Source organism: Lactuca sativa, chromosome 7 (assembly GCF_002870075.4).
Source record: "Lactuca sativa cultivar Salinas chromosome 7, Lsat_Salinas_v11, whole genome shotgun sequence".
Classification (NCBI taxonomy): Eukaryota; Viridiplantae; Streptophyta; class Magnoliopsida; order Asterales; family Asteraceae; genus Lactuca; species Lactuca sativa.
In genome coordinates this window covers 89,498,141-89,509,487 of record NC_056629.2, presented here as the reverse complement: position 1 = coordinate 89,509,487, position 11,347 = coordinate 89,498,141, and the positions used below count along the sequence as shown (strand labels likewise).

The following is an 11,347-nucleotide window of genomic DNA, read 5'->3' as shown; positions in this document are numbered from 1 at the left end:
AACTCTAAAGATAGCAGATATAACAGTTATGTATATCAATCCATAACCCAAAAATAAAGGAATAAAATAGATTGATCAATTTCTCTGTAAAATTATTAATCTGGACCATAGAAGATTACAAAATTGTAATCATACAGGAAGGGGAATGAAAGGTTATATCTTGTACTTTTCAAATGGAACAAAAATAGTGTTGCCTTTCACTTCAATACCATGGGTTATTGGTGAAGATTAGTTGCAGCTTTATTGCCAATGATGTCTCAACTATTAAGTGGGTTTAGCTTCATATGGATCAACAAAGGAGGTATGCTAATTGTTCGAATAAAAGCTATTTCAGCGAGCTTTGGCGTGCCTTCTGTATGTAACTACAAAAATGGTGTTCTAATCGTCCAAGGTACTTGATTTGAGTTCTTTTTCTAGTGACTTTAGGGATTAGTTGTAAAAAAAATATATAATTCAACAAAATCTAGAAGGTGGTGATACGTGCTGTAGACACTAAAACGATGTATCGACCATTTTCTCCTGCTATCATCGGAGTAGGGATGAATTTGAAGCGCTAACGTCTGGTTCATATAGTTTTATGGCAAAGCTTATGACCTTATGGATAGGTTTCCAGCATGATGTATAGAAGCAAAAGTGGTAACATAATCATTTTATAAGAAAGGTTTAATATTCCTTAATTGTTAGGTTATAGATTGGTGTATAGAACCATTGGATTTGTTAGCTTGAGTTTGATGTTTTCTATGAGATTAAAGAGTAAATGAACTTGATGATAGTGAATAATCATGGTAAGCATGATGTTTGAGGTCGCATGATGTTATAACGAAACATGAAGAAGGAGCGAAAGGTTTTCCTTTTTTTATATATGTGATCACCCTAAAAGATAGAAGAATGAGAGAATGAGATAATAAGTTAAGGGTATTATGGACAATATAAGTTTTATTAATAATTAAAATGATTTTAAACAACAAAAAATGATTAAAAAAGTTTAAAAATAAGGTTTTGGGCAAATATGATATTTTGGGTATTTATTTAGGGTATATATGATATTTTCATATTAGATAGGGTAAATATGTTATTTAGCTTTTTCTTAAGGGCATATACGAAACTCCCCCTTAATTTAATTGTTTTAGGTTAGCCGATCATTTTTGTGGGGTAAAAGCCACAAAAATTTAATTTTCTGCAAAACTTAAGTTTTTTGCTTTTAATTGTTCTCACGACGTGAGATTTACCTCTCACGGTGTGAGTTCAAAAATTTCAGCTTTTATTTAATTTGCTTTTTAATTCGTTTTTACGTGTTTTTTGTTTGTTTTGTTTTAGTGATTTATGACCCAAGGATCCAGAAATCCAATAGTTTCAGTACTTCAAGATCCAGAATCCGCTTTCCTTAAGAAGAAAGATAAAAAGGTTGACAAATCGAGTAGCACTTTCTAAGTCAATAAATTCGAAAGCTTTGAGAAGACTCCCGACAAGAAGGGAATTGGTTACGAGCCAGAAACCAAAGATGATTAAGAGGATGATGTACAAAGCGAGGTAGAAGAGATGGAATACAAAACCATAATGCATATGGATGAGTATAAAAACAAGATGTGTAATGATAGTGGTCTTGGTCTAGTTCCACCCATGATTCCAGCATTAACTAATTTTGAGCTCAAGGGTCATATCCTTCCGATGCTCAAAGACATACCATTTACCAAGAAAGATTATGAAGATGCTTTCAAGCACATCGATGAAGTGTTGGACATTGCTAATTATTTCAATGTTCCAAATGTTTCAATAGATGCAATTTTTTTGAGGATGCTTCCCATGATGTTTACTGGAGATGCAAAAGTATGGTTGAAGTCGTTGGGAAAACTTTTGCCAAGCTTTCATAGAGCAATTTAGTCCTCCTTCTAAGATTTCCAAACTTAAAAAGAAGATTGCCAGCTTCCAACAAGAAATCGGCGAATCCTTATACAAAGCATGGGAGAGATACAAAGGCCTTCTAAGAAATTGTCCTCAACATGAGTTAAATGTTCAACAAGAAGTTTCTATTTTTTATGATGGATAAATGTAAAATTGAGTTAACTTCTTGATTCTCAAGGACCAATGACTAAGAAGAATCCCGCGATGAAAAAAGAATTAATTGAAGAATTCGCGAAGCACTCAAGAGAATACCGTAACCCACGAGAGGATGGTACAAGAGCTAAAGGAAGTGGAGATGGAGGGAGTGAGAATTTGGCATCGGTGATGGCTAAGTTAGAGAATATGGGTAGGAGGATGACTAAGATGGGGTAATCGATTCATGCAATACAAGTGAGGTGTGATAATTGTAGTGGACCGCACATAACGAAAGATTGCGATTTGGATGAAAATGGGAATAGAAAAAGCACAAGTTTGCTACTCAAGTGGTGAAAAATATGATGAAGATTGGAGAAAGCCAAAGAAAGAAATGGTTGCCTTATGAAGAATATAAGAAGAAAAAAAGAAGAAAAGTATCGGCAAACCAGACGAGCCTACTACCAAAAGGAACAACCACCACCCGAGAAGAAGATAGACTTTGAGTCAATTCTTAATAGGTTTATGGAAGCCTCTGAAAAAAGGGACGATGCTACTGATATTACCATTAGAAATCACCAAGATTCCATAAAGAACACTGTGACTTAACTTGGGCAATTGACTAAACTCGTTAACGAAAGGTTACCTCCCAAGAATCCTGATCCAAAACCGCAACCACATGTCATGGCCATATCTACAAAAAAAACCCTTATTTAGAGCCTATAGTGATCCGCAATGAAGCCTCGAAGCAACCCAATCCAAAACCAAAGATAATGAAGATCGAAGAAAAAGAAAGGTCCGGTGCCCAATTCTCACGACGTGAGGCACAACCTCTCACGTTGCGAGCATAGTCTGATAAGAAAAATATATCTTTTGTTAAACTGTATCAGCCTCTGTTACCTTTTCCTTTTCGAGAATGGGAACATCCACCAGAGAAAGAGCATAAAAGATTTATTAATCAAGTCAAGGGTATTCCAGTTAGTACCCCATTATTGAATCGTTAGCAAAAATGCCCAAATTACTCGAAATTCCTTTAAGATCTTCTTGACACTGACGAACAATTAGAGAAGATTTCCAAGATTCTTCTTAATGAACAATGTTTAGCAGTAATAATGGAAGGAGTACCACTAAATATGGGAGATCCAGGACGCCTTACATTGCCATGAGAATTTGGAAATTCCACAAAAACTTTCCCCTTAGCCGATTCTAGAGCTAGCATTAATTTAATGCCCTATTCTTTTTATCAAAAACTTTACATTCCAGATTTGAAGACTACAAGAATGGCAATCCATATGGAGAATCGTTCAGTAACATATCCTCGAGGCATAGTAGAAGATTTATCGGTTAAAACTAGAAAATTTGTTTTTCCAATTGATTTTGTAGTTATAGACATGAATGAGGATGAAGATGTACCCATTATCCTTGGATACCCACTTCTAAACACCGCAAAAGCCTTGGTAGATATTCAAGAGTCAAAGCTTACATTACGAATGGGAAAAGACGAGATAACATTTGGAGTTGATGAAGCATTCAAGAACTCAAAGGAAAAAAAATGAAGTATTCTTTATGGATGAGGACAATGAGCTTGAAGAATTAGAAAAATTAATGGAAGAAGAGATCCAAGATAAGGAAAAACCAAAGGAAGAAGTCAATCTTATGAAGCCAAGGGCCTCGATTTCAATGATGTTTGAAGTCTTCGCCTTTACTACACCACAAGTCCAAATTGAGGAGGCTACTGAAATTAAAGATTCTAGTTCACGTGATGAAGAGGAGGATCACAAAAGCAAAGAGACACAACTTGATAAGATAAAAGTGGACAAGAAGGAGTTAGCTAAAAACAAAGTGAAGAGCTTGAATGCTGAAAAATCCCAAGGAGTCAAAAAAAAAACTTGATGCTTACAACAAACAAATGAAGAAAGAGAATTCGAAGGAAGTGTACATAAGACGAGTTCAAGCTTACAAGAGAAGATGGAAAGAACAAAAGGAGAACATGGAGATTTTGCTCCAACCCGCAACAACATAAAGTGGGAAGGAGTCCGACTCACGACTCAACAAAAAGAACGTTTCTTAGGAGGCAACTCGAGATCGGTTTACATTTTCTTTTCCTTTTCTTTCTATTTAGTTTTGTATTTATTTTAATTTTATTTTTTGGAATAAGTCATTTATTCATCTTTTAATTTTCAAAATCAAGTGCGGGATCAAAATAAAGAGCGGTAATAATTTTTAAAAGTTTTAAGATAAAAAATGGGTTTTTGTCAAATTTTCGAAGCCCACGACATAGGATTAAGAACCCACGACGTGGGGAATCAAAGAAGCCCGCACGACGTGAGCGTAAAAGGGGACCAAATTTTATACGCAACCCTCAAACCATTTGGATTTCTTACTTCTTTTCACTTACGACATGAGTTCAATGAAAATCAACTCTTAATCCCCCACTTCGTTTTCGACCGATTTCCTTTACTCTTTGTTTGATTCCATGTTTTATCTACACTAAAGGTATGATCCCCGTACTCAAATCCATTTAATTTGCAGATTTCATACATTTAGAAGTTAGGGTTTGTTCTTAAGTTTCATTGGTCAAAATTGATGAGATAATTTGTGAAAATAGTGTTGCATGTTTGTTGAATGGCCTTAGAATCACTGCTAGACTAAACCCCTTGCATTCATTTGGTTTAATTTAGGCTGATTTATGCCCGATTCTCATGCATGTTGACTAACCAAGCCGATGCCGCGAGGGTCATATCTCAAAACATGAGAACTAGGTAAACAATCAAAATCGTTTTCTATTTGATTAATATGCTATTGTTTTTCGTGTCAATTTTTTTGTTGTTCACTTTGTAGGTCTTATGGGTCCAAGAAAGGCTAATCCACAGTCCCAAGGAGATGTGTCAAGACTTCATCCATTTCATGAGTTCCCGGACGACCTTCCGAGTGAAATTTTTAACAATTACACTAAAAACTTGGGATGGATTTATAACCTAGAGTTTGCAATCTCGCCAAATATTGATTGCAAAAAAATGAATGAGATTGGGATATTGGAGAGGTTAAATCCGTACCTCATGAAGATGTTTATGCAAAATGGTGTCAAATTTACATGTAACGATTGGAAAATTTTATTCTCAATAAAGGAGCCTGTTTTTAAGGAGTTATGTGTTGAATTCTTCTCAATGGTTTCATTTGAAGCAAATACAATAGACCCACAATACACAAATGCTTTAGTTTTTTTTGTCTTGGTGGACAGTATCGAGATTGTAGTTTGGCTGAATTAGCATGGAGAATGGGATTATACAAGCAACAAGAAGCGATGTCTTTTGAGATCGGTTGCTCGAGATTATTCTGCAGGTGTAAATGGGTATTTGTTTTGGAAAACTATCGCTAATGGAGGATTTCATTTGGGGGTATCTCAAGAGAGAAAAATTTGGCCTCCCATCTACCTCCGAGTAACATTTTCTGTCAATCAAAAAGAAACATGGAGACAAGGTCATGAGTCTTAATTTATTTTTAATACGGAGTATTATCACACGGGGAGTTTGCTACAACATTCCCTATTTTCTAGCTCTCGGGGGGGGGGGGGGGGGGGGTGGAAGGCAGTTAGCTCAAGAGCCAGAAGCTCAATAGTGGGTGGTCATTTTGTTACCTAATTGGTAAAATCATATGGAATATTTGTGCCAGGATTGACTCGTTCTTTGTCGTGAATCGATGGGGATGATCTCCCCTTTAGTTATTTGGAGTCGATGAGGGTTATAGTGAACATGGGAACACATTACAGAATACTAGCCAACAATGAAGTGATACCATTAGAACAACCAGAAGAACAACTGCAACAAAAGGGACGCCAAAATGTAAGAGGGAGAACAGAGAGAGGCCAACCTCAAAAATACCAAGACACGCTAGTTTGATGAGTACAAACCGACCCATTCCAAAATCGGGTTGGGTACTATTTGGATAACATTTAAGGGTTGTAGACTATCAGAACCAAGTCATCAATGGAATCTATTCACATTTTCAGATTGAGAGCCAACCTAACATGTCGCCACAAGCGCCATACATTCAAAATTCAGAGGAAATATGGGCATCGCATAACTTTGGGGATGGATCAAGTGGAGCGCAAGGAGATGAAGATGAAGAGTGACTTGTTATCTTTCTTTTTATTTTTATTTGAGTTTTTATTTAGTTTTTATTCTTGGTTATTGTTGGTGTGTTTTAATTTGTGTTTTAATTTGTTTTGATTATTTAAAATGATGTAATCAAATGTAGGAATGTTAGTATTCTTGCTACATAGGAGTTCGTTTCTGTGACAATCGAGAGGATTTTATCACTGACCACCGCTAGGAGAGAGTAAGAAAAATAGATGTAATAGATTAAGATTGTAATATCTGATTTATGAGATAATAAAAATCAATGTTCTGTTACATTTATTGTTAAATCGACTGTTAGACTAAACAATAAGCGTCCAAAAAGTTGTACCGTCTTCGAAGTTGGTTAACGCATTTGGAAAGTACTCATCAACGTGATCCCAAGGATATAAGGTTCGTAAAAATCCGAATCCAAATGAGAGAGTTATAGAGTTTATAAAAAATAAAAATCAACCACGTAATTAAAGTTATTTATGTCAAAACGGTACTTAGAGATTGATTGAGTTTTGAATAATAGTGCAAAAAGGAGATTTGTAGTACTCCTTGAGATATAAATTTTAGAAGAACTAATGCCAGAAACGTGATCCGTATGAGAGAGATTTTATTTCTGTAATATCATTTACTTTTACCTCCGTTATGCACAAAAATAAAATTCAAAACTATCTAAAACAACCTAAATGAGAGTTGTAGTAGTCCTTGAGATCATTACATAGATATAAAGAGGGATTAGATCAGAGATCGCACGAAAGAGATATGATTTTTACAAAATCATTTCGTGTGCACGAGGTGCGTGCCTATGCCCGTCGCACTCCTGACACTGGATTCAAGTCGATTGAGAGTGACGTGGCCAATTGGGGAAGTGACATGTGACCGTCTCTAGATGGAGCCACAATGATCACGCGCAACATGCAAGATCATTGTGTTGTGCTCATCGAAATTTTGTGTCTATAAATACAAGGCAATGCGAATCCCATTCTTCACACCTTCTAATCCTCTCTCTCTCTCTCTCTCTCTCTCTCTCTCTCTCTCTTAAATGTCGAAGCTGTTGCACCCTTGGAGCGGTCCTCGGACTCCCGAGCCTAATTCAACCCCACACAAGCGGTCTCACGTGTCAAGGGTGAGTTCACGACCCCATTTTACTATTTTAAAGGTTTTACCGGGGGGGGGGGGGGGGGGGGCATAGATGCTTATTAAACAGCTTTATCAAAATATATTTATATCTATAAATATTAATCGTTATATAAAGCATTAAACCTTAGGAAAATGTAGCCAGAGATACTATACCTAGTTGTAAGCTATGATATTATGCCTAAGAGTTATGATAACCGATAATTTAGGAAGAGATATTACATAGATGATATTGATGGCCAATTACCTAGGATAACATGGTTCCTAGAAGTAATGTTAGTCAACTATACGGATATGCAATGTACCTAATCGTTACTCTGCCAAATATCATATTTTAAATTAACCATAATTAGGGTATATATATATATATATATATATATATATACACACACACACAAGATAATTATGAGATCAAAAAGTTTTAATTATCAAATATAAAGTAAAACATTTATATTGTAACAGTTATAGGAAATCACTAAGAAAGAAAAGAAAAGATAAAAGATAAAATACATAAGGTTAATGCGTTAGTGAGCTGTTATTATTTATCCTTAGCTTGATTAAATTTGGCTAACATGAACCTGCAATCATTAATCTTGCGAGAGCCAGAAAGATATATATAGATCTATATGAGGATTAACACCCCAACTTGCAATATCTAGATACAATGCCGACATGATAACTTTCTTTATTATTCAAACACTATTCGACGTCTGAAGAAGCATTGTGCGGGGAAATTATTAGTCTACAACGTCAATTATGGGGGCTAATGGTAATACATTACAATCACCTTAGAGATCCGACTACCTCGAGGGACGCCTTCAGGTAATAAATAAAATACGTTAGGATTAATAGAATATCCTAAAATATAAAGATAGTAAGAAGGAATGATAAAATATCCTATAAAGATAAAACAAGTTAAGGTTGGTAAGATATGTTAACAAATATAAAAACATTTTCTAAAAGAATAAGGATTATTAATATAAAATCAATAGAGCAGAAAACTACAAAAACCTATGAGCTCATCAAAATTATGTTGACATTTTCAAAATAAATGTATTCTCAGGGAGATGAGTGTAGAGGATAGTCATGCAGATGAGGATGTCGTCAAGGAAGTTTGCTGGAGTTTCTTTCTGTTTGTTAGTAATTTCTAGTTATATTCAAAAGGTGTGATTGATCTATTAAACAATGTTATTCGAAATAAATTATAATAAATAAAAGTATCGTTTGTGTTATATTTATGTTTAATGTTCAATATATCTGTGTGCCTCGATCCATTATCCCTAAATTGCACAGCCCGACATTTCAGCTGCCGGCTGGGGGTGTGTTAGATTGCTATCAGTGCTCTGATTATAGCAAACTAGTAATTCCTTAGGAACTACGACAATAACCTAGGGAATATACTCAAAATTATTTAAACCTAATAAAAGTATTATAAATAATTACCGTGCGGACAAACTACTTATATGAGAGGTGACTAATTTGAGTTGTCTCTTGCGTTGCCGGATTTCAGAACGACTATATGCTAAAATGGTCGTGCCCTTTGGCACTTATCATTTGGCCGATCCTTACTTGATAGTCTTGAAGTACAAAACATAAAATATACCCCTAATCAAACACTAATCAGATAAAGAGTTATAAAAACTCTGATAAATATACCTATATATTATTAAACTATCCATTTAAATCATAACTTAAGATTTTAGGTCCAAAATGAATCCTAGGGTTAGCCTAGTACTTCGGTCGTACCACAAATAGACCTAGAATGCGGAACTAAGTTTTATTATGGTCCGGCCGACAACACCTAAACCCGAATGCCCTAGTTGACATTCTAAACGCTTCAGGATTTATGGATCCATAGTTTAGTACGATTAGTTAAGAGATTAGCACGAGGCCTACAACTTGAGGATCTTCGGATAAGTAGCATAGATCGACTTCCTGAAGAATAGAGCCTTAGATCAAGACCTATTGCAAGAGGATTCAACACATAGTGAAATGGTAAACCTTGAGGATATTCGGATTAGAGACAGGCATCCAAAATACCCCCATATAGAGAGTCACCAAAGATACGGTACTATTTACTACATATATAAATATATATATATATATATATATATATATATATATATATATATATATGTATATATATATATATATATATATATATATATAAAATATGAAATTATATGAATTATATACTACCTCTCATAAACATCTTCATGTTTGATGTTTTATGTAGGATATCAGAGTGATATGGAGGATATATAGGACCGGGTATCACATCTTTACCCAGAAGAAGACGAAGTGGTGCCATACATGCTTGAGGGATAGAGAGATTATGATCCGACGATGCCCCTACCCATTCCCCAGTATCATCCGATGATGAGCTATTTGAAGACGAAGCAGAGCCCATCGAGGAAGAGGAGCATCATGACGAGGAGTTCGGTGGAGTACCCACAGATAGATCACCTTACCCAGATTCATTTTCCCATTAGGATCTTGCAGAGACTAAAGAGGAGGACCCTGAGTTTGAGTCATCCTTAGAGATTTTTGCTCCACTACCCCCATCCTCGAGCCAGCCTTTTGGTAGTTATGCTTTGGGACCCAACACTATAATCACCCATACAAAGTTCATTCCTATTCCATCACGTATGAGAGCAGCCTCACTGACATCATCACCGAGATCATCAAAGAAGCCTTACCCCACCCATAAAGACTCCATAGTGGACGAGTGAGTTAGGGAGGAGAGTATTGGGTTTTATGAGGTCAGAGAATCCTCCTAGGCACCTAGACGTGATCATAGTAATGGCCCAAAAACCATGATAAAGTTTTTCATTTTTCAACAAGTGTTATAGTCATCAAATTTTTCCAAAACCATTACATAGTAACAATGTCAAATTATCAGATTAACAATATCAAAAATTGCGGAAAGTAGTGAGGGGAGAAGGTTGTGCCATCACGTCGGGCCCTTCCCCTTAGTACCAAAAGTACCTGAAACCATATATATAAATTGTAAGAAAAATCTTAGTGATTTTACCCAAAGTACCACATACCATACATAAATAAGTTAGTTATATGGGACAAATGATAGTATTACAAGTAATGCCTACCGAGGGCCAAATCCCGGTCTTCCAGACAGGTGCCGGGGGTCAGACCCTGGTCTTTTATACAGATTGGTCTTTCATATAGTTTTCAGGGGGCAACTCCTGGTCATTTATACACATATCACAAAGATAGCTAGCATCTTATATCATAAATAGTGGGCCGTCCTTGGTACTTTCGACCCATTGATACAGTGAGAAAACTCATCTGAGTCTTCTGATAAATAATTCAATGCTTGGCTACAAAACCGGAAGATCTCACACTAAACATAAAAAAATAACTCTAATCAAAATTAGGTTATAAACCATAACTGTAGGTCTAAATCCCAAACCCAAACTCCTAGGGTGAAAGACCATTTTACCCTTCCTATAAGGGCCTACCCAAACTTGGCCCAATAACACAATAATGGCTCCCAATGCCTAAAAGGCCCAACTCATACAACTTAAGGCCCACTAACAAAATCCTAAGGCCCACTCATGCTTCAAACAGTCCAAGGCCCAAATCCTAACTAAGGCTCAAAATTTCAAAGCCCAACCAAAGATGAAAAGCCCATAAGGAGCCACTACAAGGCGTACACTCGATGTACATGACCACCAGTACGCACATCGTACCACTTGGTACACCTAGCGTATTGGGTTGCTTGCCACCTTAAGCAATTTAGTGCTTAATCCATTTAGAACTAAGGTTCAACTCTTAGATCTCTTCCATTTTAGGGTTCTAATACATAAAGTTTGCAACTTTAATACTTAGCATGTCTTAATGGATCCCAACATCTATTTTTGTCAAACAATGCTCATAAGAATACCTCAAACTCATGCATGGACCAATAACAACCATCAAGATAACATTTTTATGCATCGTGAACAACAAAGAGGCTGAGATCTAACATATCTAACTCCCGAAGTTGCTCAAACTCTCAAGGAGAACCCGTGGGACCAAATAAAGCTCAC

General features: G+C 36.0%; 1 non-coding gene across 1 annotated transcript; it reads right to left on the bottom strand.

Annotated features, from left to right (window-relative positions):
• Positions 1 to 1,900: 1,900 nt before the first annotated feature.
• Positions 1,901 to 2,007, bottom strand: LOC111888577 (small nucleolar RNA R71). The gene has a single exon (XR_002849259.1). It is a non-coding gene; the product is annotated as a small nucleolar RNA R71 (small nucleolar RNA).
• Between the last annotated feature and the right edge of the window lie 9,340 nt (positions 2,008 to 11,347).